This window comes from Anarrhichthys ocellatus, unplaced genomic scaffold (genome assembly GCF_004355925.1).
Source record: "Anarrhichthys ocellatus isolate YVR2014 unplaced genomic scaffold, GSC_Weel_1.0 scaffold4, whole genome shotgun sequence".
Lineage (NCBI taxonomy): Eukaryota > Metazoa > Chordata > Actinopteri > Perciformes > Anarhichadidae > Anarrhichthys > Anarrhichthys ocellatus.
Window position 1 is genome coordinate 13,607,887 of NW_022280034.1, and position 24,354 is coordinate 13,632,240.

At 45.1% G+C, this 24,354-nt stretch overlaps 1 protein-coding gene across 13 annotated transcripts in view; it reads right to left on the bottom strand.

The window, feature by feature from the left end:
• cacna1g (calcium channel, voltage-dependent, T type, alpha 1G subunit) overlaps nt 1-24,354 on the bottom strand; it is a 211,380-nt gene that overhangs the window by 172,542 nt on the left and 14,484 nt on the right. The window lies entirely within an intron of this gene.

Sequence of the window (24,354 nt, forward strand, 5' to 3'; positions counted from 1 at the left end):
GTGTGTGTGTGTGTGTGTGTGTGTGTGTGTGTGTGTGTGTGTGTGTGCGCGCCATTTGCTCCTCTTTCTGACGACAGCTGCTGTACAAGTTTCAGGATTCTGTTTTGTGTGAAGTTTTTGCGGCTTGGCATTACATCCTGTGAATGCAGTGTTTTTCACCGTTGCCTTAAAGCCATCTCTGTCAACAGTTTGGGTGGGCACCGTGTCTTTACATACATGCACAGTGCTGGCATGTGGTGTGCCTCCACCAAATCCCTCACCAGACCTTCTTGTGTCAGAGCCAGAGGACGTTCTCGAACGATCGCTCACGCTGGTGAACAATGGGTACCTTTGTCTCCATTTCAACACATTTCTTCCCCTATTTGTTTTAGCTTAAAAGTTAAATGTATGGTCCCTTTTTCTTAAAATCATACAGTGAATTGTACGGACACTCACAGTGAAATGTGGCAATACAAATCCATCTTCTACACCAACAAAGGTGAAGCTGAATCCATTTTATAGTGGTTATCACGACTCATTCCAGTATCCCTTGGAGGTTGTCACCTCAGGACCTACGCCCCACTCCAACATTCACTCGCACTTTATGAGGCAAGGATTGCCAGGTGTTGTATTGACCTAACCCTAGCCATACCTTGACCAAAGGTTTTCTTGCAGAGAACACTGACGTTGTCGTATGGCGATAACGTTGCACTACTGGTGTGCCTTTTTTTTTTGATAAATAAAAACAACACTCCCTTTACACAATAGAAGCAAAATACTTATGCTTGTTCATGAATAGTCGCGTTTGTTCCCTCTCGAAATGAGAAAATGAGCAACCACACACCACTTTCCAAAGGATGCCTGGTGCATATTTGAGTGCAGCTACTGTATGTTCATGAACCGTCATTTCCTGGCAGCTACGCTGTACATCTTCCCCCACACTTCAACTCAATCTTCTTTTCTCCAAAACTCACCCTCCATTCCCGCCCATCGTTTATGCTCGACTTCTATGAGCAAAAGACCACCTTCAGAAACTCCACAACAAGCTGATTTCGACTGATGGAAACTATTTTGCGAGGTCAAATCGTCTTGGCCCGGTGAAATCTTCCCTGAGCTTGAATTACAGCAACAAAGATGTGTCAGATCCCGATTTCCTCGGCTGTAATGTACAGTTGTCAGTGCCGGGCTTTTTAAAGTAATGAGTCCATGACCAGCACAGGATATATAATCAAGCCGACTCGATAAGGGGCACACTGACCATGACCGGCAATTAATTGCAAGAGCAGCCATCAGCAATAAGCCATAGCGGGGTCAGACAGCCAAAGAGCAGGCATCAGGGATTATAATGATTTTAAAAGGAAAACATGCCGCTCCGCAAGGGCTGATTTGCTTAAGTGTGTACAATATCTGCGTCGCTGCTATGTGTGTGTGCATATTTCTCCATGTTTGTCAGCTTGCATCTGCGTGTGTGTGGCTGAATGTCTGTGTCTGCGCTCCAGCTTGAAAAAAAAAAGAAGAAAAGTAACCCAAATCAGAACCATATGCACCGGATTCACAACATGCAATAAAGTCCCGCGCTCTGAGCAATCGCAGGTCTCCAAAGTCGTATATTACCCAATTTTGTGTCTTGTCTTTGCACAGTGGCTTACTGAGAGCGGAGAGACGAGGCCACAGCTACCGACAACAACATAATCAACTGGGACTGCACCGCAATGCCACCGTGAAGATGGCTAAAATGGCTGCCACCACAAGCGGAGATTGCTGCTCCCGAGACGCGCTCTCTTTAACGCCGTAAAAAGTGGCGTTCTCTTTGCGAGCGAGACACTGCGAAACGAGAGTCCGGCTTCTTGCTCCCAGGGTGTCGTGGGAGTTTCTGTCAACAAATAGATAATAAAATTGTCTTTTAAATTGTGGAGTGAAGCCATTCTTGTCTACATGCCAGCTCAAGTCCCTCTGGCTCTTTTCTCTTTGTCAAAGACCCCCCCCCCCCCCCCCCCCCCTGCCCAGCCACCACACACACACTTACACACACACTTAGCCATGGCCGTGTTGATGTGACGCCGCACTTAAGGCTAGTGTATACACACCGTCCATCCTCGTAGCAACAGAGCCTCTGAGAATAGCAGCAGATAGCATTAAAACAAATCACAGCACAGCCATGGGAAGTCAAACAGAGAGAGAGAAGGAGGGACGGTGAAGCGTAGCAAAGACGAGAGCAGAACAAATCTCTCCCTGTGGACTTTCCCCCACTGTTCAAGACTCGGCCGGCCCAGTCCCTTCATCTGTCTACCGCAACACCTATCTCCTTTCTGGGGCTCCTTATGGGGCTGCAGGCAGCTGTAGGCTGTACAACGGAGGCAGCACGGGGGGGGGGGATTAGGGACAGAAAAGGCTGGACAGGTTTGACAGTGTTTACAATTATTTCCTCCAGCATCACAATGTAGCTCACTCGCTGGGTCACCTGGCTTCGTAGCTGGCAACTAGGACCCGCCCTTTGCAGCAACCCCTGGTTCTGAAAAGGGAAGCCAATGAGGAAGTACGTTACACTTTGATTCTCTCTAATAGCCATCACGGGGCGACTCCTCTGGTTGCAAAAATAAATCGGATTGTATAGAAGTCTATGACAAAACAACCCTACTTGATTTATTCCCTCAGTAAACATTGAAAACATGAGTTTATGGTCTCAATCTCTAGTTTCAAGTCATCTTCAATACAGCATCATGTTCATTTACGAAATGATGGTCCCATTTGAAGTAAAATAGACAATAAGGCAGGGTATGTTTTAGGGCATGGCTATCTTGCGATTGACAGGTTTCTGCCAGAGCCATATGGGGCGTCTCTACCACGCCGTCTCTACCACGCCGTCTCTACCACGCCGTCTCTACCATGCCGTCTCTACCACGACGTCACTCCTCCGCAGGCCAAATATGGTCACTTAAGTGGTCACTCAAAATCCAAGATGGCGACGGCCAAAATGCCGAACTCGAGGCTTCACAAACCAACAGGTGACCTTGCGCCAACTACATCCATTTCTTAGACACAGTTCTATGAGCCAACCACATACTGAAAACAAAAGTCCTGTGTTCGGACACAACAAAACAAACTAACCTCTAAGGGAAAGTTGGTAAAGTACTGAACCAAATGTTGCTTCATCAGGTGTAATGCAAAGACAGAATGGTGGTTGTACAAATTGTTGTTTAAGAACAACCAACGGTGTATTTCTGTTATTTTGGTCTCAACACAGAATGCGGTATCGTAGCGACACCTATAGCAGTGAATCTGGCAAAGTTATGGCAACATTTAGAAAGCCTGTGATGAAGACGGTGAGATATGGCTGAAAGCTCCAAACTCGCAGACAAGTAGATATTTAACCTCTTCCGCTTTGTATCTTTCCCTCCCCGTAGTGTTGAGTTCCCCTTGTTCATGTCTGTGAGATCCCAAGTCCCTGGAATCACTGCTCTGAAATTGTTTAGTCTGTGGGCCATACCTTTGTGTAGCCCACATACCATTGTAGCTGTAAGATAAAGTTCAGTGGGTTCGAACAAAGTTTGTCCAGACGTCTGACCCGTCTCTGAGCTTAGAAACTGCTGAGAAAGAGACGGAAACATATTTTTAAACTGTTACTTGATTTCCAGTGCATGAGGCTTTAGTCGAGCACGAAGCGCGATGCGGAGCGTGTTTACATGCCTAGATAAATACGTGATCCTCAATGAGTGAAAAAGTGAGCGGCGAAGTAAAACAAGAGCCTTACAGAAATGGAAACGTCGAGCACGAGGAGCGATAAATCTTCTTGAGCGCAGGCCCTCTGACCGACTTTAGGCCCGTCTGTGAATAATGTGCCTCCCAGGATAAAAACAAAAAAAAATGAAACAAGTAGGGGGACAGAAACAGAGCGGGAGGACTTCGCTTTATGCTAAGAATCTCCCTGAGCCGAGTCGTGAATATGGCTCGTTCTAATGAAACGCACACACGGCGCGGAGATAAAATACCACTTTAAAACCATCTCTGATAACGACTTCAATTAATTTGACTCCTCGCTATTGCTGTTGTTTTACCACCCCCGAAGCGGCATGTCAGAATTAAAAGCGTTTACAGGAAGATGTTCTAACCGGTGATATGGTGAGGATAAATCCTGGTGAGCTGTAAGCATTGTCAGAGGACGAGAGGGTGGAGGAGAGGGCGAGTGAGTGATGATCTTTATCTAGATTACTGTGGGTGCATGATGTGTTTGTGTGTGTGTGTGTGTACGTGAGCGTGTGTGTGTGTGTACGTGAGCGTGTGTGTGAGATGAGTCATCCTCAACCTTAAACACCCCCTATAATCACAACATCAACACAGCAGAAGACGCTCGGTGCTGGCACAAACATTCCCACACTGATTTGCGGATGGGGACGTGAGCGTATGTGCGTCTGTGTGTGTGTGTGTGTGTGTGTAGCAAAGAGTTTTGGTGATGATAGTTCTGTTATTGTTACAGTTAGGGGATTATCTAATGCTGTTTTCACCCAGAAGTATCTCCTCTCCATCCCTCTAAACACTGGGAAGCAACCAAAATAACTGCACGTGCACCATAGTGGTTTTCAGGGAATTATTCTTTGTATTTGATGCATTCAGGGAAGTAATGTTGAAAGACAATGTAGTTAAAGGGTGAGTAATAACTTTGTTAAATTACTTGTTATGTCTGACATTTAGTTGTATGTCATACATTACAATGAAAAATGTTTTGATGTTTTTGTCAAATATCTGTTATCATATTCAGTTTTTTTTTTGGGTGACATTTTAGTTGAAGTTTGAACATTTTATTCTTATCTCAGTCAAAGAAAAGCATAATAATTTTAAGTATAGTTTTTAACATTGCTTCTATATTACCTTGTCATTGTTAACTTTAACCAAAGTAAATAAGCCGAGCTCATTGTGTGCTGCCGGTGTAGTCCTGATATGGCGCGCGCAACACACAAAAAAATGAATATTTCATCTACTTTTTTAGTTTTTTAGGAAAGTAGTTTTTTTCATCAACAATATTGCATGCAGTGTTAAGTAGATTTTAATGACGTCGGTGCCGTGTCTTCATCGCCGTGTCTTGGTCGTTGACGAATATAATTGATGTCAAACTTTTCTTTGTCTTTATAGAAAAGTATGTTTACGCAGCTGTGCGCTAAATGATTGTATTTCTGAGTAGCCCAGTAGACATGAAGCGACTGTTCCATAAGCCCGTGAATTAAAAGGGCTGACAACTTAACGAACACAGTGGATGATATATGGTCGAAAGGCCGCCCTCGTCCAACTTAAATCTGCTTGAATTGCCTGCTATGACGTAGCCATCAGCTCAACTACATACTGCAGGTGAGTGTATCTCATAAAAATGCTACTCAGTCTGAATCGGTCTGTAAACTGACTCTGTGTGTTTAAACTCAACTGCATTCCACTTTCTCTGTTGGTATCTGTGCGGACGTGTGTGTGTGTGTGCACGTCTGGCCCGAGCATCTGCCTGCTGTTGTGGAGAGGGTGTGTGTGTGTGTGTTTGTTTTTCGGAGATGCGGCGGTGCTTTGAGTGGACGGTGAAGAGAGCCATCAGAGAAAGACGGCCGCTGATTAGGACGGAACTTCTACCACTTCTCTTATCGCTCGCACACTCACAACAGAGACACACTCCCGCTCAGATAGGACGGGTCTTGCTATATTAGCCTCTCTCGGGCTTCCTGGCCACTTGTGCGTGCGTGCGTCTGGGCACGTGTGCAGCTGAGTGCGCGTGTGTTTGTGTTATCGGGGCAGCCATGGGTCTACTCAGGTCTGGAGAGTGCAGTGCGCCTGTGGCTGAAGGACTTAAGTTGAGGCTGCAGAGATTAGGACGAGATAAACAGCAGCAGCCGGGAGACACGGGGCAGGCTGTGATTGAGACAACAACAGAGCGCGCACCTTCATCATATCTGTCTGCTTTAACCTTTTCAGCCAGGGAAGGTTAACGGGAACACCTCATTTTTTTGGGCCTTGATAAACCAGTTGAACAAAGCCATGCATCAATTCAACAACCGGTGAGTGACCTTTTGTCAAAGAAGCCTCACTATCCCTTTAAATGTACTCCCAGTTGGTCACAAAACATCTAACGTAGATTAGCATTGGACGTCCCTTTTGAAGCCTCGAGTTCGTCATTTTGCTCGTTGCCATCTTGGATTTTGGCCTTCGCCACCTTGGTTTTCTGCAACCAGAAGTGACTTAGGAGGGTGGAGCCAAGTACAACCAAAAGCTGAATAACATATTTTTAGGCAGCCAGAATGTCACAATTGACTTTTAATGAACCGAAAACCTGCTGTGAAAGGGTAAAAACACGGACGACTCCCAGACTGGACAACGCCGTGGGAGCAACCTGTCAATTGCAAGGTAGCCCTGCCCTAAAGCATACCCTGCTTTATGGTCTATTTTACATTCAAATGGACCATAATTTACTAAATGAACATTGTGCTGTATTGAAAAAGACTGGAAACTAGAAACTGAGACCATTAAGTCATGTTTACAATGTTTACTGAGGGAATAAATCAAGTGAGAAGTAGAGTCATTTTCTCATAGACTTCTATACAATCAGACTTCTTTTTGCAACCAGAGGAGTCGAGCCCTGCTGGCCATGAGAAAGAATGCAAGTTTAAGGCACTTCCACGTTGGCTTCACTTTTCAGAACCGGAGGTTTCCACCGGATCCCAGCACACACTCGCTGACAGCAGTAACTAATTTGTATTTGCCTTCAAGGTCAAAGGCTGTAAGTGGAGTTTAGATTTCACATCAACAGAAAATAAACTCATACATGCCTTAAAATGATATACAGCCCACTCCTGTGGCAACAATCATTTGTTTGGAGAAGAAGATAAACGCAGACATTGTTTTTTATGCAATATGGGATATTTGGACAGAAACAAAAGAAAACTTCCCATGAAGTGATGCCTCCACTGGACTCTATTCTACATGCAGATAGCCAGCTCATAAATCAAGCTGTCCTGTAAAATGTCTTCCCTCTCGGTGGTCCTGACAGGGCCGATCAAAGGAAGCCTTCACCTTTCATGCATCAAGTCATATCGGATCACAGATTTCCACGTCAGCGACTGAACACTGTCACAGCTGCTGCCGCCGCCTCTCTCTACATATTCAGCTGGCTTCACTTTCAAACTGGAGCAGATGTGGACACCGTTTTGGCGCTCGGCACAGTGACTTTATTTCAAAGCTGTCTGTTTTGCTTTTGCGTGGACAGGGGCTGTTCCCCGTCAGGCCACGAGTCAACGGTCCCTTCTCAGAGGTCCAGAAATAATGACCCGTGACCCGAGACGCAGCTTGTGGGACGTCTCTGACGTAAAAAAAAAAAAAAAAGAATCTAGATAAATTGGCCCTGTTTACTTAGCTGACTGACTGAAGACAGTGACGGCAAATGTAAGTGAAGCTAGAGAAGAAAAAAAAAAAAAAAGAGGACGGAAATGGATTGGCTCGGACAGGGCCGCAGAAATGTAAATTCACTGACAAATAGCAGAGCCACATAGCCAGACAGAGAGCAGAGAAGAGGCGAGGGGATCCGAAGATGAAAGAGAAAGCGGCTGTGATTCAATTGACCCTCTTAGGGACGTGAATGCGACTGAACTTAGTGGCTCCACTTTGATCGTGAGAGATGGCGCAAATCGCTGCAATATGGGCTGCGAAAATGCAAGAAAAACGTTGGCGTGGGGATAGAGGGAAAGAGCAGGGGAGAGAAGGTGGCGGAGAGAGGTCGCATACCAGCCCAAGGCCCAAGAGGGAGGGAAGTATGGGAGAGGAGAAGGGGTTGAGGCAGAGAGGGGTTGAGGGAGTACCGTACAAATCAACAAGAGGAGGGAGAACAAAAAGGGCAGGCAGAGGAAAAAGAGACAGTGGTGGAAATAGTACTACAATATCCTACCCAAGCAGCAATGCTGTTATTTCACCTTTATTTTACTAAAGTAAAAGGACTCGTACAGCTTCCACAACGTTCTGAGAGAAAAAACATCCTGAGTTAATTAATACAGAAAGAACATTGTTGGAAAGGCTTTTTACGACTTTGAAAAGCTGAAAGGACAGAGTTCAAACCATATTGTGGATTGTGGAAAAAAAATTGGAAATTCCAAAATGCACAAAGTAAAGCCAGATTTTTGTTCTTGGCTGACTAACCGCTCGCCGGTAAAGGCTCCAACAACTTTGATGCCAACATTTGGATGCTTGCGGATGGCCATCGACACTTGTATTAATTACCCGACATGAACCAAGTGAAGTTTATTGTGTTAATAAAAGCGTAATGAAGTTAGTGACTCAGTGCACATGAATGTGACTCAAGCTACAGAACGAAAAGTGAGAAAATGGGGAATGGCATTCTTCTAAACGCTCCGGGTTTGAGCAGTGAGTTCAATCGAGACTGTACTCACGAGAAAAACAGATTCAACTTGCCTACACAGGAAACAACGCATGCATGTACATTACAGCTGTCTAATGTCCTTCAACACCCCTTCAACCTGAGCCTGAAGCAGGAGGAAGTCCCGGTGCTGTGGAAGACGTCGTGCCTGGTTCCCGTACCAAAGAAGACGACACCATCTGGCCTCAATGACTACCGACCAGTTGCCCTCACATCTCATGTGATGAAGGTGCTGGAGAGGCTGGTCTTGGCCCACCTTCGACCGCAGGTGAAATCCTCACTGGACCCTCTGCAATTTGCATATCAGCCTCATGTGGGGGTGGACGACGCCATCATCTACCTGCTGCAACGAGTTTAGTCGCACCTGGATGGAACCGGTGGCTCTGTGAGAATCACTTTCTTTGATTTCTCCAGTGCATTCAACACCATCCAACCAGTGTTGCTGAGTGAGAAGCTGCGGGTGGTGGGGGTTAACGCATCCACCATCTCCTGGATCACTGACTACCAATTTCCCCTTGGGGATGAATAAAGTACTATTCTATTCTATTCTATTCTATTCTAGTTTACCGTTACCATTTGTAATTGTATCTCATTGATAGAAGCCCCATTGTTCACTGGTCGCTCTCTGCATATTAAGTTACTGCTAAGGCAAACTACGACGAACATTTGCTTCTGCTGCTGCTTCACATTAGATGCATTTAAATGGTGAACCACAGGGTGGCTTTTATAGTGAAGCTGAAAATCCAGTGTGCTTGCTGAGGGGAAATACATTGCTTCAAAGACACGGTTTTGTGCAGTGACCTGCATTTGGGGACTGTTCAGGACCAATAGTTACATGTACCTGACAAGGACCTTTGCATGGCATGGGAATTCAGACGTCTGTGTCTCAGAAGCGAAGGGCGGAGGTGGAAGGAAGTTGTTAGGGAGGATGGTTTGGGAGACCGCCGTTGCATCCCGTTAGCTACCAACAGCTAGCTGTGCATGTCGTAACAAACACTAGATGAGGACATGTTGAACATGCAGTGATATATTCATCCTAAACACCCACATACGGGAAGGAGCTCAGCTTAAAAGCTTGTGATAACCATTTTTACCTGAAAGATACACCACCGAACCTAATGAGCAAACAGCAAAAACGTGCTACATGAACATGCAATTACAGTAGTGCTAGCCATTTGCTACTTCATGCTACCTGGAGAGTTTTTAGGTGTCTTTTTTTTTTAGTTTTCCAGCCTGCGACTTTATTGTTTCTGGTGTCACCAGTCTCATTCTATTCCACAGTCGCAGCAGGCAGCTGTTCTCACCAAAAAGGCTCCGATAAACCCACCGAGCACTACCTGCTAAGCACCAAACAGCACGCGACAAAGTTAGCAGCTAGCTGGTAAAAATAGTGGTGCATTTAGTGTCTGAAGCTTTTTTCTCTTCGTGTCCGTTGGATGTGTAAATAAATAGCCAACTGTTGGCTAACATGTCTTATGTTCACATCTTGTTAACAGTGTTGTGCCGAATGTATCCTGAGCTGTAGCGTTAACGGATCAAAAACAGTTATATGTAACGTTTTTGTGACAGTTAAAGACAATTGTTTTTTTGCTGAAAGCGGCGGCAGATCAAAAAAAACAATCTGACAGTACGGGTCTTTTGTTTTGAATTGATTTGATCTTTCAGATCAACTCATCTTCTGATCTCGGAATCACAACACTGTACGTGAATCAGTGGCGAAACAAATCGACAGACATTCCCTCGAAAGCCTTGGAACAAAGCATGTTCAGTGTGCTCAGTCATCTGCTTTTTGCTTTCTTTGCATAATCCTCGCGGGCTGCCATCTGTAGCTTTAGCATGGTTCTCACGCCACCCGGGGACCTTTCAGGGGTTTTCCCTCCGTCTCCCCGACACGCAGGGCACTGCCTCTCTCTCCTCTCCCCTCCATCACTGTATCCCTTCACGCAGTCAGAGCATCTCTGGCGGCCCACTTTAATTCATTCAGACCCGTGGTCCTGAGGGCCGACTGGGAGGCCATTGTGAAGTGAGCCATCACTCATACTGTACACTTCCTCCTCTCCTTTCGGTCTGCTCCGTCATTCTCTTCTTGTTTCTCCCCTGGCCGAATGTATCTATTCCTGTCTTTATGCTCTCCTTTCCTCTCCTCTCCCAGTGCTCCGGTCCTTCAGCCTCTATCTCTATCTATACCAGCACATCAAAACAAACTATAACTCAAGATGGACCGCCGCAGCCTCCCACCAGTTCCCATAAAAGACACAGCCGGCGGAGAAGAGAGAAGAGGAGAGGGATGTGCAACGGGGGAGGAGGGAGTGGGAGGTTTGGGAGGGAGCAAATCGCCGGATAACGCTGACAAAATGAGAGAAATTGAGCGAGATAGAGGGAGAGCAAATACAGGCGGTTGGACAGGGAGAGGGGGGAAGCTGTGATGGGTAAAAAAGAAGAACAGGTGAGGCACGAGGCATGGGGATGGGCTGCAGAGTGGTGTAGAAAATGGGAGAATGAAGCACGTCGAATAGATGTGGAGAAGATGGAGGGGGAGAGTAATAAAGAGAAAGATAAGTGACTGACTCAGGAGGGGAATTGATTAGTGGACTGGAGCTGGGGAGAAATTCCTGCAAAGCCATGGAACCACAGAGGAAAGAAAGGGAAGGGAAAAGAGGGAGAGAGAGAGGGGGGGGGGGGCTAAAGGAGACGGAGGGAGCGCTGAATGAAAGAAATGGATCCAACGCGGTCAGGGGGGATGCAGAAAGTGAGATGAAAGAGTAAAGTGAGGAAGGGTTGGAAGGAGGGGAAGAATGGGAATATTGGCAGAGAGTAATTTAAGGCTGGTCACATGGGAGTAAGAGCAAGAGAGAGGGGGGTGGGGGGGATGCTGCAAAAATAAGCATGGACTCATATACACGCGCACACACACACACACTCCCGCACACACACACAGAGTGGGCTATGCTTTGCTCCCATTATAAAAGCAGTGTGATTCAAGGCAGAGCTGCTCTCGGACAAAGCACAGCCCCCCCCCCGTTAACCACCAGTCAACCAGGAAGTGTATCCAGGCACAGGATGTGACAACAGCCAAGAGAGTCAGGAGAGCAACCTCCGGCTCTCAATATCACGCCACGTGCGTTTGCGATGACATGGCTGAAGGTGGAAAGTTGACATGGAATCATTCTGCTACTCTCTAAACCCAACTTCCACTTGCCGCTGATTTCATCGGCAGACGGGTTAACAAAACATGCACATTTGCACTTTTAAAAAACGTTAGTTTGCAAAGCTGAAGCTACACAATCAGCTTCCTTAGTAATCCCTACTCTCTGTCCGTTCTGTATAAAATGGACTATTGCCTACACTACAAAAGATGGCGTTAAAGGAGTCCTCCAGTTATTCAACATGTGCCCGAGTGCATCCTCACGGAGATGCTAGCGTGGCTGTAGACTCTCGGTGGGATGCGTTCAGGCACAGTGCCAGGCGTGGGTCACCCACGTTATGGCAGTGCTCGAAGCGCTATACACAATTACTGCGCAAAAAAAAAAAAAAAAAAAAGACTTAAAAAAGCGTAACAGATTCCCCAACACCAAGCTAAGATTACTCAAGCCCGATGGCCACAGCAGACGTTATAGAACACATTTCATGGGCTGATTGTTAGTCGCCGTGACTGGTACACTGACTTTGACATCCAAGAGTATCCCCCTTTAATGTGGTACCTAAAACACAGAATACCAATTTCAATTAAATACACATACTAAATTACACCGCAGGGTAAGAGTTTGCATTTCAAAATTATTATATGCAAGAAGAAAAAGAGCTGTGGAGACCACATGGATTTCTGTGCAGCGTTAGAATTATGCAACAACCATGCGGGAAAAACCTTCGATTCCCAACCTCAGCAAGTCATAATCCTTGTGCAGGGATATGACTTTAATAACTGCTCCTATCAGATTATAAAGCTGCAGCCAGCAGCACGACGGGAGTCTCACGCAAGTGGAGAGGCGAGGAATGTTAAACGAGTCGGCCCGGGCCATGAATGAAGCTGAAATGAGGCTGATTGGATCCCCTTTGCTTTTTCCCCCCTGCCCTCGCAAGGAAACACGACAAGATTGGCTTGTTATTCTTGCGCCACGGGCAGAAACCACTCGACGTCTCTGATTTTGGACGAGGATCTCCCCCATCCCCCCCACCCCCACACAGACGTTCACATATCACAGCGGGGTTCTCGGATTGGCTCGGGTGCCGCCGTTGAACGCGCAGGAGAGGAAGCGAGGAGACGGAAAGATTTTCTCTGAAGAGGGGAGAGGTAGACAAATCAGAATCACCTTTATTGGCCAAGTATGCGTACACATGTAAAGAATTTGACTCCCTCTTGACGCACTTACACAGGAATAGAAATAAGGACAACAAAGAAGAGGAGAAAGAAGAAGAAGAAGAAGAGGCCTATGTAGGGGAAAACGACTGGCAGAGCCCTCGTTTAAAGCGAGCAAAGCAGGTTTTACAACCAGCTGAGGAATGTAGAGATGAATCGGCTTTTATTGTTTTACACAGAGCAGCGGTGGGCTACCAGCAGCAACTATCTCACCACATATAAAGCATTGGCCTCTCTTTTACCTTCATCTCTACTGCCCTCCAAAGCTAGCTCCGTCACCACCGTCCTCTCATCCGCCTCTCTGTGCTCACGATCTCCCACAGCCGCGCCACTGACAGTACAAAATACATTTATATACTGCTTATTTGTGTTGCCAAATACGTTTTGCAGCTTTGCTGCTTGGGTTATACTCAGGACATTGACACTCAAGGCCTGGGTTCACATCCGGTGTCACAGGTGTATGCTAAAACACTTGGTTAAGGTCAGGGAAAGAAGTCATACAGAGTATAAGAAGGGGTTTGTAGGACTGTCACTTTGAAGCCTCGAGTTTGACTTTTTGGCCGTCGCCATCTTGTTTCTTTGGAGCCAGAGGTGAACACATTTTGGGAGAAAGGATGGAGCCAGGTAACAGCGAGTCCTCACAGGGGCAGCACTGCTAGCATAACAAACGCTATTCACCATGTAACGTTAGTTGTCAGCCAGCACTAGCTAGCTAGCTTAGTTAGCAAGGTCTGTAATTATTTCTGCCGTCATATTGGGCATGATAACATGGGGGTCTATGGGCATTTACTGGCCCATGGAGCCAACCTTAAGTGGCCACTTGAGGAACGGCAGTTTATGGCCCTTCTGCATTGGCTGAGTTAAAAGAGGAGATGTAATGCATCATATCATTTGGGTACACTTGCGCAGTAAAATCCCAAAAGGTTGAAAGGATTTGTTTCACTGAGATGTCATAGTATACTTTATGGGAGAGAATTACAATTCTGCAATAGTTGAAAAGATCTTAAACAAAAGGACAACGGTCTAATCTGGTGCCTCATACGAGTGTCAACTTTGTAAATATTTAACCAGCACCAAGATCTTTCGCTAACTGTTCTGAAATGCTTTGACTTGCTTGAACTTAGAGATAAAAACTGTCACATTTCTGACAGTGTCATGGCCCAAGGTGTCAATCTCCTGTTAAGTGAACTCAAGTGTTAAGTTGAGAGCTTGTGCTTCCTCTGGCTACGGCGGGCTGACTTCCCTTTTTAACGCCTCATTTCTAGGCCTTTCAAATTTTCAAGGACCAAAAGGATTAAATCCGGATAATACGAAACGGGCTGTTTGGGACTCGTTTCGCAGCTGTTCCTTCTGTACCGACGGTGCACGGGATATAAAGTGGTCATTACGCCCAACATCGCCTCAAAGCCCAGCAACATTTCTCGGGGCTTTGCAAATCAAGCGGGACTGAAATTATAAATCATTTACTTTTAAAATATATAAATGTACTTTAGAATCGTACGTCAGCTTGATAGGACATACCTAATTTAGCTGTTTAAGCAAAGGGAATATCAGTCTGTTTAGTGTTTGCAAAAAGAAACAGATTTTTAAGCTGACCTCAGCAAATCTCAAATATGTGTGTAACTCTGCCTTTTGAATGTGTTTATTTACGTTACATTCTAAAGTGCTTGTGAGTATCCCCATATGTTTGGATAGTCTATGATATATATATATATATATGTTTCCCTGAGTATATGCATGTGTGCAAGTGTGTGTTGGTGTGTCGTTAAGTGTGATGGATGACTGTGTTCTCAGCAGTGGAGTTGAAACGCTGAGCCGTGAGAGTGTGCGTTAGGGGGTCGACCAGGGCCGTCTGCTGGTGATGCACGGCCTCTCGCTCTCTCTCCAAACACGTACAGTAGTAGTATCAGCTGTGATGAAGCGGGGAGACGCGGTTTCGGAGATCCCTCGGGTATACTTAGGCGAGGCACACCCGCCTCACGGACACGCTCCGTCGTCACGCAAAGGAGGAAGGGTGTAAAGACGAGGCACACATACGACACACACCGTACATTATGCTCCATTGCCACACACACACACACACACACACACAGAGGCAAAGGAAGTGAATTGACTACATAGTTACTCATCCATATAGAACAGTTGCAGCCAGTTTGTCAGTGGAACAGTGGTGTTGTGTCAGATTTTCAGTGGCGGTGAATTACGGCATCCCCTAACACAGGCAATCCATCACACACCCACACACACAGTACAGCTAGATATTACATGGTGTTAAACTAGACCAATGTCTCAATTTACAAACTTTTTCTTATAGACATAAACATACCTCTATACATTTTGAGATATTCACGTCTGACACGTCTGGCTCCGCCCAAAAACAACGTGGAAAGTACAGTTACTCCAGAGCTGTACGACAGTAAAATTAGGAGGTATTTGTACTTTACTTCAGTGTTTTTAACGTCAGGCCGCTTTATATCTCTACTGCACTTCATTTTAGGGGAAAATATTTGCCTTCAATACACATATTTACAGCTACAGCTACTTACTTCTTCAGATTTTACATTCAAAACCTATGATCAGCTTAAAAAGTAGGACGTGTTTTCATAAATTAAACTACCAAACAGCATATAAAGCAGAATTAGCTCAAACTCAACCAGTAACAATCGTTTCTTACATGTCAACGCCTTCAATAATATACAATCAAGTCACACTCAAACAAGCAGCCTGCAGTGCACGATACGATTGAGTAAAAGGGTCTAAAATTAACAAGATGTTGACTGAAATCAGGAACTATTTGACCACAGAAAAAGTAAACAAAATTAAGACCTGCCGTGCCAGCGACCAATTCTGATACTCGTTGCTATGGACACGGAGAAGAAGTGATGGCGCTCTACTAAGCCGTCTTTCCAGGAACAATATCCCTGTTACTCTCACTGATCTGCACAGCATGGGCCCACTCCCTGCTACAAACTGCCTGACGCTCCATTAGAGATATCTTTCTCCCAAAAGAAATGTTCCCACCAAACAAAATGTCATTCACCTTCATTGTACTGAGGCCCCAAAACGAGGCAAGCTGCTGGACGTCCTCTTACGTAAGGGTATGATAATTACAGTATATCAGCAGGGGGGGGGGAGGTTGAGCTCTGCCTAAGAGCATATACATAACACCACAGCTCCTTCCTCTTCGCATCTTACGTCATCATCAGAAATATGTGACTGAGTTGGCGAGTTCCGCTTTTCTAAATTTCATGCCGGAGACGCGGCTGCCGGTGAAGCAGCAGTCGGGCGGTGTTTCCCTGTGGGGCTAATTCCTTAAAATCACTGTGTAGCCATCCGTTTAACACGAATCCTCCTCGTCGTTTAACACAAAAGCTCTTCCCATCCATCTCCGCACATCTTTATCTGTCCCTCATCAACCATAATTTATGCAGAAACAGATGCTGCTAGGTCTGTTGCCGCTTTGATGCTATGTACTGTGTGTGTGTGTGTGTGTGTGTGTGTGTGTGTGTGTGTGTGCCTGTGGGAAGTGGAAGGAAGCGGAGCAAATAATACGCATAATCACAGGAACAAAAGGAGAAAATCCCTGACACACACAAACACACACACACACACACACACACAGAGCAATCCCACGAAACATGTACTCAATCATTCCTGCACTCGCATGACAATAATGCATATTTCATGAAACTCGTTCCCACCCCCCCCCCCCCCCAACCCCCCTCCCCTCCCCTCGTGCACACACACACACACACACACACACACACAGACATCATCCGCCCACACATGCTCTAATATTCAACCTCATTGACAGCGGTTTGCTGACTCAGGCCTCCTAGGGGGTTAAAGGCCTTTAGTGTTGCTGAATGGGCTCCTGTAGGACACACAAGCACGCACACGCACACACACACACACACACACACACACACAGATGGAAGCGCGCTTTTCCACACCTGCAGTAATTTTGCCCGTTTCAAACGGCAGTCGGTGTTTGCACGCGTGCGAGAGAAGACAAGCTTTAGGCTTTGATCACAGGCACTGTGACGGCTAGCCGATGCTTGCTTCCTGTGTGTGTGTGTGTGTGTGTGTGTGTGTGTGTGTGTGTGTGTGTGTGTGTGTGCATTTTGTGTTTACACGTGCCAGCGTGGGTGCACTGCATAGCAGTGAATATAGTGAGAAAAACGGGAGAGATGGATCATCTTCTTCACCTTCTGAGCACATCGGCGCACGATGTCAATGTTCTAACTGGTGTCGGACACGCACAAGATTCAAATTTAGAATTCAATGAAATTTCAGCAAATCAACTGTTTTGGCAAATAAAGTGACTCTAGAATCTAGTATTCTGGTACGTCGGGTTGCCTCACTGCTCCCACCCACCCACACACACACTCACACACACGCACACAGAGGAAGTCCCTTGCTTCATCAATCCTTCCGCTTTATGCTTCCCACCTCTACCTTTTCCTTTCTTCTCTAAGCTTTTGTCTCAGGCGTTTCTCATCTCCACAGGTCACTCAGACAGATTCTGTTCTCTTTATTCATTCGGGGTTTAATGTGCATGCTTGAAACCAGGGTCCTATATTCTCACACACACACACACACACACACACACACACACACACACACACACACTTTTCATTCATTCGTTTCTGACTCCGAAAAATTCATCATACTGTTGCTAGGATAAGTACAAGTAGTAAATACGTCCTTGCTTATGTAAAAAGATACTCCAGTTTGTAATAATGGCCTGTCATCTAATAATACCTGTTTGGGTATTATATTACTGATACTCTTTGTCGTGGTGTCGGTATCTCTTTACGCTCTAATCGGGATTGATTTCACGTTCACTGTTAATATCTTGAGTGGCCTTTTCACACATCAGTGTCTATCATCATCCTTTGTTTTTTTTTTACTTGCACTATTACTATGAATCGCGAGCGGTAACTCTTGTCATCGTTGATGATAAACTGCCTTTACTGTGAGGCACAGCAACTGTAACTACTGGAGAGGCGGGGCTTAGAGAACGGTCAATTCAAGTAATCATATTTGAATAAAAGCTCAAAATCCTTGATCATGCATGGTGTTTGTGTGTCAGAAGTCTTTATAATAACCCCAGCAATTTCAATAATAATAATCTCCTTTTTCATATTTGTATCTCCTAAAGTCCACTTGCTATATTATTGCTTCACTTCATCCCCTACTTTTGTGATCTGTGTTTTGTTTTTCCCTTTCTGTAAAATTAATTGCGCCGCAGCCAGCAAACAAATCTCCTCGAAGGGAACGCCTGAGTTGCATCTCAATCTCATCTTTTATGACTCAGCTCACTTCATATCATTTTCTGTGCCAAACCATGTTTCCCACATCCCTCCCTAGACGGGGTTTCCCTCTTTTACAAAACCCTTTTCACTCTCTCGAATTGCATTCTCCCCTTTCTTCCCCCTCGCTGCTCCACCCCCTCACTTCAATCCCTGCTCCCTGTGCTGCGGCGGTGGCTTGCTGCACCTGCAAAACACCCCCTGGTAGCTACACGGATAGCTACGCGTATTGGTGCCTGAGCCTCCACGTGAATTTCCCACTTACACACCTGGACACACACACACACACACACACGCACACACACACGCGCGGTGTATTTCAATGAGCTGACTGCGAAAGAGAAAGCCGGTGTTAGGTAGGCGGACGGATGAGAGGAGCCGAGGCACACAGACAGGTGGAGAAGGGGAGAGAGGACAGGGGGAGAGAGTGAAGCTAAATGAGGTAAGGTAGATAAAGGGGGAGGGGGGAGGAAAGTGCGGAGGTGAGTGTTAAGGCCGTACCAGAGAACAGGAAGAAAGGGATACCTGTTTTCCCTACAGCCACCCTCGGGCTCTTCCAGAGACGGCTAATAAACACAGTGGGCAGCTGAACGCCTCAGCAACTCACAGGCAGAAACAATGGCTGCATCCTCTGCATAAAGCTGCCAGTCAGAAACAAAAAGACAAAAGGGAAAAACCAGTAAGAAGGGGAAAGAAGAAGAAAAAGAAGCTCCCAGTATATATATATATATAAAACTCATATCACCATAGCAACTCTGGCTGAGGGGGGAAGGCAGCATACCAGAAGGATGGAAAAAAAATTAAAAAAGAACTAGTAAGAAAGAGAAGAGAGCAGAGACGGAGAGGAAAATAAAAGTGTCCGGAAAGAAGGGACTGATATGGGATCAAACATTTAAAGAGTGGTGATTGGAGAGAAAAAATAAAGCTCATCGGTAAAAGGTCAAAAAGGATGGAGGAGGGTCGTGGGTTGAAGCTGAATGAAAGTACGCAGCTTATATCAGGAGTGTACAGCCTTGCTATAGCTGCTCTGTGACGGAGCAGTGCTCATTGTGGAGAAAACCAGACTGTTCGATAAACTAAGATGAAAACAGACAACTCGCAGACCGCACGATGCTGCGGTGGCCATTTATTTTATTTTATTTATTTAAAAGGGACCATGTACAGTTTAAACATAAATGTCTCCATTCGATGCACTGTACCAGATTGTAGCTTAAGCTATAATTTGCATCTGCAGTCCCTTCGCAGGTCATACAACGACAAGACAATAACACAGTAAAAGGAAAATACATAATACAGAGATATACCACAAAAAACATACAAGACACCCAATACAGCGCGACACACAAATAGCACATCAAAAATCAATGTGTGTCAATAAAATCAAGTCTGAAAAGACCACAAGAATTGAGGTCAGTGTGTGCAGTGTTGTGCAGTTTTTAAAAGACTTTTAAAGTTGGCTTTAAAAGTGCTAATAGTGCTGCAGCTCCTCACACCTTCAGGCAGGGTGTTCCACTGGTGTGTTGCTTTTACAGAGAAGGCTGATTGACCAAAAGTAGTGCGGCAAAATGGTATTGTACAGTCTCGTGTAGAGGATATTCTCGCTGATCTAATAGAAGTTGCTGAGCGAGTATATACAAAGTCACAGAGTGGAGGAGGGGCCAAACCATTTAAAAGTCTATAGACCAGGCACAAATTTGAGAACACTCTAAAATTGTTAAAGCTCAGTAAATTATGCTTCTCCAATACCCTACAATGGTGAAAGTGCAACGGCCTTTTTTCCAGAATTTTTATTGTTTGCTTATATAAAGACTCGAGAGGTCTTATGGCTGTTTCACCAGCCTGCCCCCAACACGCCATGTGCCCTAAAGCGTACCCTGGAGGGTTGGGTCATTTTCTCATAGACTTCTATAGAAGACTTCTTTTTGGCCCCCTAAAGTCAGCAGGGTCCATCCTCTGGGGGGACCATGGTTATAGAGCCTAGTGCTAGCATGGCTAAATAAAAAAAGCAAAACCTAAAGCATAAATGGACGATTATGATTTCAAATTTTGAATCCTTTCATCACTCCTAAGAAAACCAAACAGCAATTGGACGATTTGTATTTGAAGCAGGTGGCTTCCAGCACTCTTCTCTTTGCAATCTCTCACCTCTTCCCCTTTCTCTCCCGCTATTTCATTAGCACTTCATTCTTCTTTCTTCCCCGGTGGTCATATCTTCCCCCCCTTTTTTTTTTACTTCCCGTTCTCCCTCTCCATTTACTCTGGGGTAAAGATGTAGCCTACTAAATAATTCAGAACGGGGCCTGATTTATAAGAGCGCTCGTAGCGCCCAGACGTCTCAGGCTCGCTCATCAGTCAGGCTCATTCTGGCTGAAGAGCGGCGCGGCGGCCTAATCTCTCCGACGGCACGACCGCTGTCCCTGAGCTGCTGCACAACGTCCCGGTGCGTTCCAAAAAAGGCACTCGTGGAAGCAGGTTCGCCGGCCAATGACAGACCATGGACCGTCTTCTCCGGACGTTATCGCGGTCAAGCAGCCAGGCGCGGTACGTCTCGGAAACAATATCCTAGAAATATCCTGACTCCAGGTTTACGGTCGTTTAAAGTGTTAGTTGAGGTATTTCATGGTCTTCTGCAGGCTGTGAACCACATCAACAAGGGAGGAGGTAGCATGTGGAACAGAATAACCGATGTTCTACTCACAAACACAATCATTCGGAATCACTAAGACGGACAACATTTGAGGAGTTTTCGCCCCCAGGGAACCGTCATATGGGGAGAGTTGCGTTGCAGAATCGTGATTGTCTGCTCTGTACGTGGGGGGACTAAAGTGGTGGGAGGGAAACTTATGATTACAATAGCCGTTCTTATACACTCATTAAATGGGATAATTTGGAGTTAATTGAAGTATAGAGGAATTGCACAATTACTCATTATGCTAGGGCTTCCCCTCGAGGATCCCTGAGAGCCAAAGCACTGCCAACCCTGATAACATAGAGCAGGTAGAATTAAATATGTATGCATGTAAATGTAAAAGCACAGCTGCATGATGATTTATTGTATTCCGCCGTCACACAAAGGCAGACAGTGTGACGAAACATGCTAATTAGATCTGGGGTTCGATAAGATTGTTTTACATCAGAATCCATAATTGAATCCGCCTTTACAAACTAAATCCGTTCAAATCCCTCGCAGAATTAATTTAGATTTAGCTTTCAACATTTGCTCGAAAGTAAAGTTATGAATCACTAAAACCCAAAGATTCCATTGAGACCCAAAAGCATGTGTTGTTGGCTGAGGAGGGGGAAGCACCGCAGTAGGTAGCCTAGTGTTCACAACCTGAAAATGAGATGAGCTACATGAATATGAAATGCTGACTAAATATGTAACTGACACAAAGACATAACAGGTGTAGCCTACCAACTTCGGCATATTTTTTCACAAGCGTCTTGGTCCCAAAGTCAGAACTACTAAATTGAAATTCACTGGATGAGACGTTCAACTGACCAACCACCCGATCTTTTACCTGTTATATCATTCCCCATTGATTAAGCCCTGCAGTTAGTCAGTGTGTGTGCTAGGGCTGTACCAAATAGTTCAAAGCTTGGTTCATAACGTTGATATTTGAATTCTAAATGCATTTTTGCACGTCTATTCATTCTGTTTGAAGCTGTTATTTCTGCACAGTTGCGGGTATAAAGAATAAGCTCCAGTGATCATTTTAGAATTACGCAGTTTACAGAATCAGATTCCAGTGATGTCTGCAGAGTGTTGTTTCAGAATTGTGTATCAAAAAGTCTAAATTGATTAGAAAAGATAGGTGTTATCATTTTCAAAATTCACTTCATGTTTTTATCTGACGGAATATTCTGCTTCAATCCACAATCCGCCTTTCAAAAACAACATTTTCACCGCGGTCAAACAGCTGTCTGCTCTTCCCCTTGCCGCTCACAAAGGGAGGCACGCACCTGTATTAACGGGTTCGGTCCAGCAGCACCAATAATTACGTTTATACAACCACAATAACATATAAATCTAATTTGTCTTTGGTCATCATGGTCAGTCCAGAGACTGAGGGTACAGTAGGGGCCTCACTGAAAGCTGGGGGCCACTTCCCTTATAGAGAAATGACCAATGAGCTGCACCGCTGAACCGAACCAGCCTATCAGAAATGAGCTCCAGGCCAACACTGGTATTGCATTTATATGAACGGTTCTCTACCTCCCATTCGTCCACCCAGCTTTTTCTCTCGCTCTCTCTCTCTCTCTCACCTACATTGTTTTACTCAAGTGTCAAAATTTGGCAGCGAAACTGACAAAAAAAAATTACAAATAGGCCGAGCACATGATTTTCTCTGCACGGCGGACTCCGTCGATCTTCCTCGAATCTCCGTCAGAAGTTTCAATCAAAGCAATTTGACTCCAGCCGTGGCATTTGAAAGCAACAGATGAGCACAGAGGGAGGAGGGTTGACGAAGTAATGAGAGTGGGATCGATGAAAAATACCCTGAGAGGCTGGTGGAAACAAACGCCATATACTGTATCTGAGGGACAGGTGTGCACTGCAGAAGGAAACAGCAGCAGTTTGCCTGGAAAGGTTTCACACTAACATAGATGGAGGAAGTGAATCTTTTGGGGGGTAGTTCAGCATGAAGGAGATTTTAAGTCAAATCTTTCACGAAACCAAACAATGTCAGTCAACTCATCTCCACAGCAGTTTTGGCCTCATACACCGTTTGCTCGACACCACATCTTGCCAGCTAGCTTTATCCCCCCCCCTCCCTCCGGCCTTCTCCTGTATTAGCATCAGGAATGCGAACTCAGCATGTTCACTCGCTGTGGTGCACGTTCATTTATCTGACCTGCATGTTCACAGAATAGTTGTGTAATACAGATTTTGTTTCAGGGAAAACTTGTGAGTGACATGTTTAATGCAGTTTTACTCCGGAGCCTCACAGAAGCAAAGCCCCTCTGTCAAATCAAGCAAAAGATGGAACATTGCGACAACAACAAAAAATGTGTGGACAAGCGTACCGGATTATGTAGGGGAAGGCAAATTTGTTCAACAAAACCCAACCAGAAAAGCCGTGACTGTGTGAGCTTATAAAATAATAATGTTTGGCAGCAAGAAAATGGGATTTACAGGAAATATGCTCTTAATATTATTTTCGCAATCTACAGCACTGAGCCTATACCACAGGTGTGAGACAGTGGGTAATATAAGGAGTTTTAATTCATCTGACAGAGAAATATTCATGATTGGGTTGTACAAAATAAAGACATAAACAATGAGATGGTAGAAATGTGTCTGCTGAGATTTTGCCTCATCATTTAAACATGTCCCCAGGAAATTATGCTTACTATTATTAAACAAATTATTACATTTTTGCAGGAAATAAAATACTAATTTTCGCAAGTACCGCACGGAGGTTGTTGGGAGGTGGTCGTACAAAGAGCAGGAGTTCGACACCTGAGACCAGAATGTCTCCTCGGCCCCACATTTTTATCCTGTCAGGGAGATCATACGCTTGTGGTCGCGTGCGTGCGTGTGTATGTATTTGTCCGTCTGTCCACTGTTAATCTCACATACTTGGACTTATTGTGCTAATATTTTCTGTGCCCATTTATGACCGTATAATCAAGGACCTCGTGGTTGCGGTGATTCACAAATTTTGGAGAGCCTAATTGAGTTCCAACAAAAAAGGCATTTCCGGCAATCGCTAAAGGCTTACTTATTTTAACATAATCCCCTGCCCATTATACTTTGACCAGGTCTCTAGTTTACATGGCATTTCAAAAAGACGACTGCAACGACACTTTGTAATAGCTCTGGTTGCATTAGAATTCCTAGTAAATTTACCATCACACCATTTATCAATAAAAAAACATAAAATGATATGATAGTTTCCCCTAATTTACGATGCAATCTTAAATAATTATCCGTGACTTCCTTGAAAGCATGCTAACAGATGTTACTCTTCTGCATACGTAACTACCCATTATGAAGACTGACCACACTGATATAAGACATGCGGCTTTCTATCAAGGGAGAGGAGCACGAGACCCGCTTTTGTTTGATGCGCACAGAAGAATAAGAAGGATAAAGGCAAACAACCAGAGGTCCCTTGCGAGCCACAGGCACACGGTTTTATTTATGAATTTAATTTGTGTTTTTCTTTAAGAGGCACTTGGTGGCCTGCCTCAACACAGAGGGGAGTTAGGACCCAGAGGAGTACAGCCAGGGAGTACTTTAAATTAGAAGCAGACGCCTTCTCTCTCTCTCTCTCTCTCTCTCTCTCTCTCTCTCTCTCTCT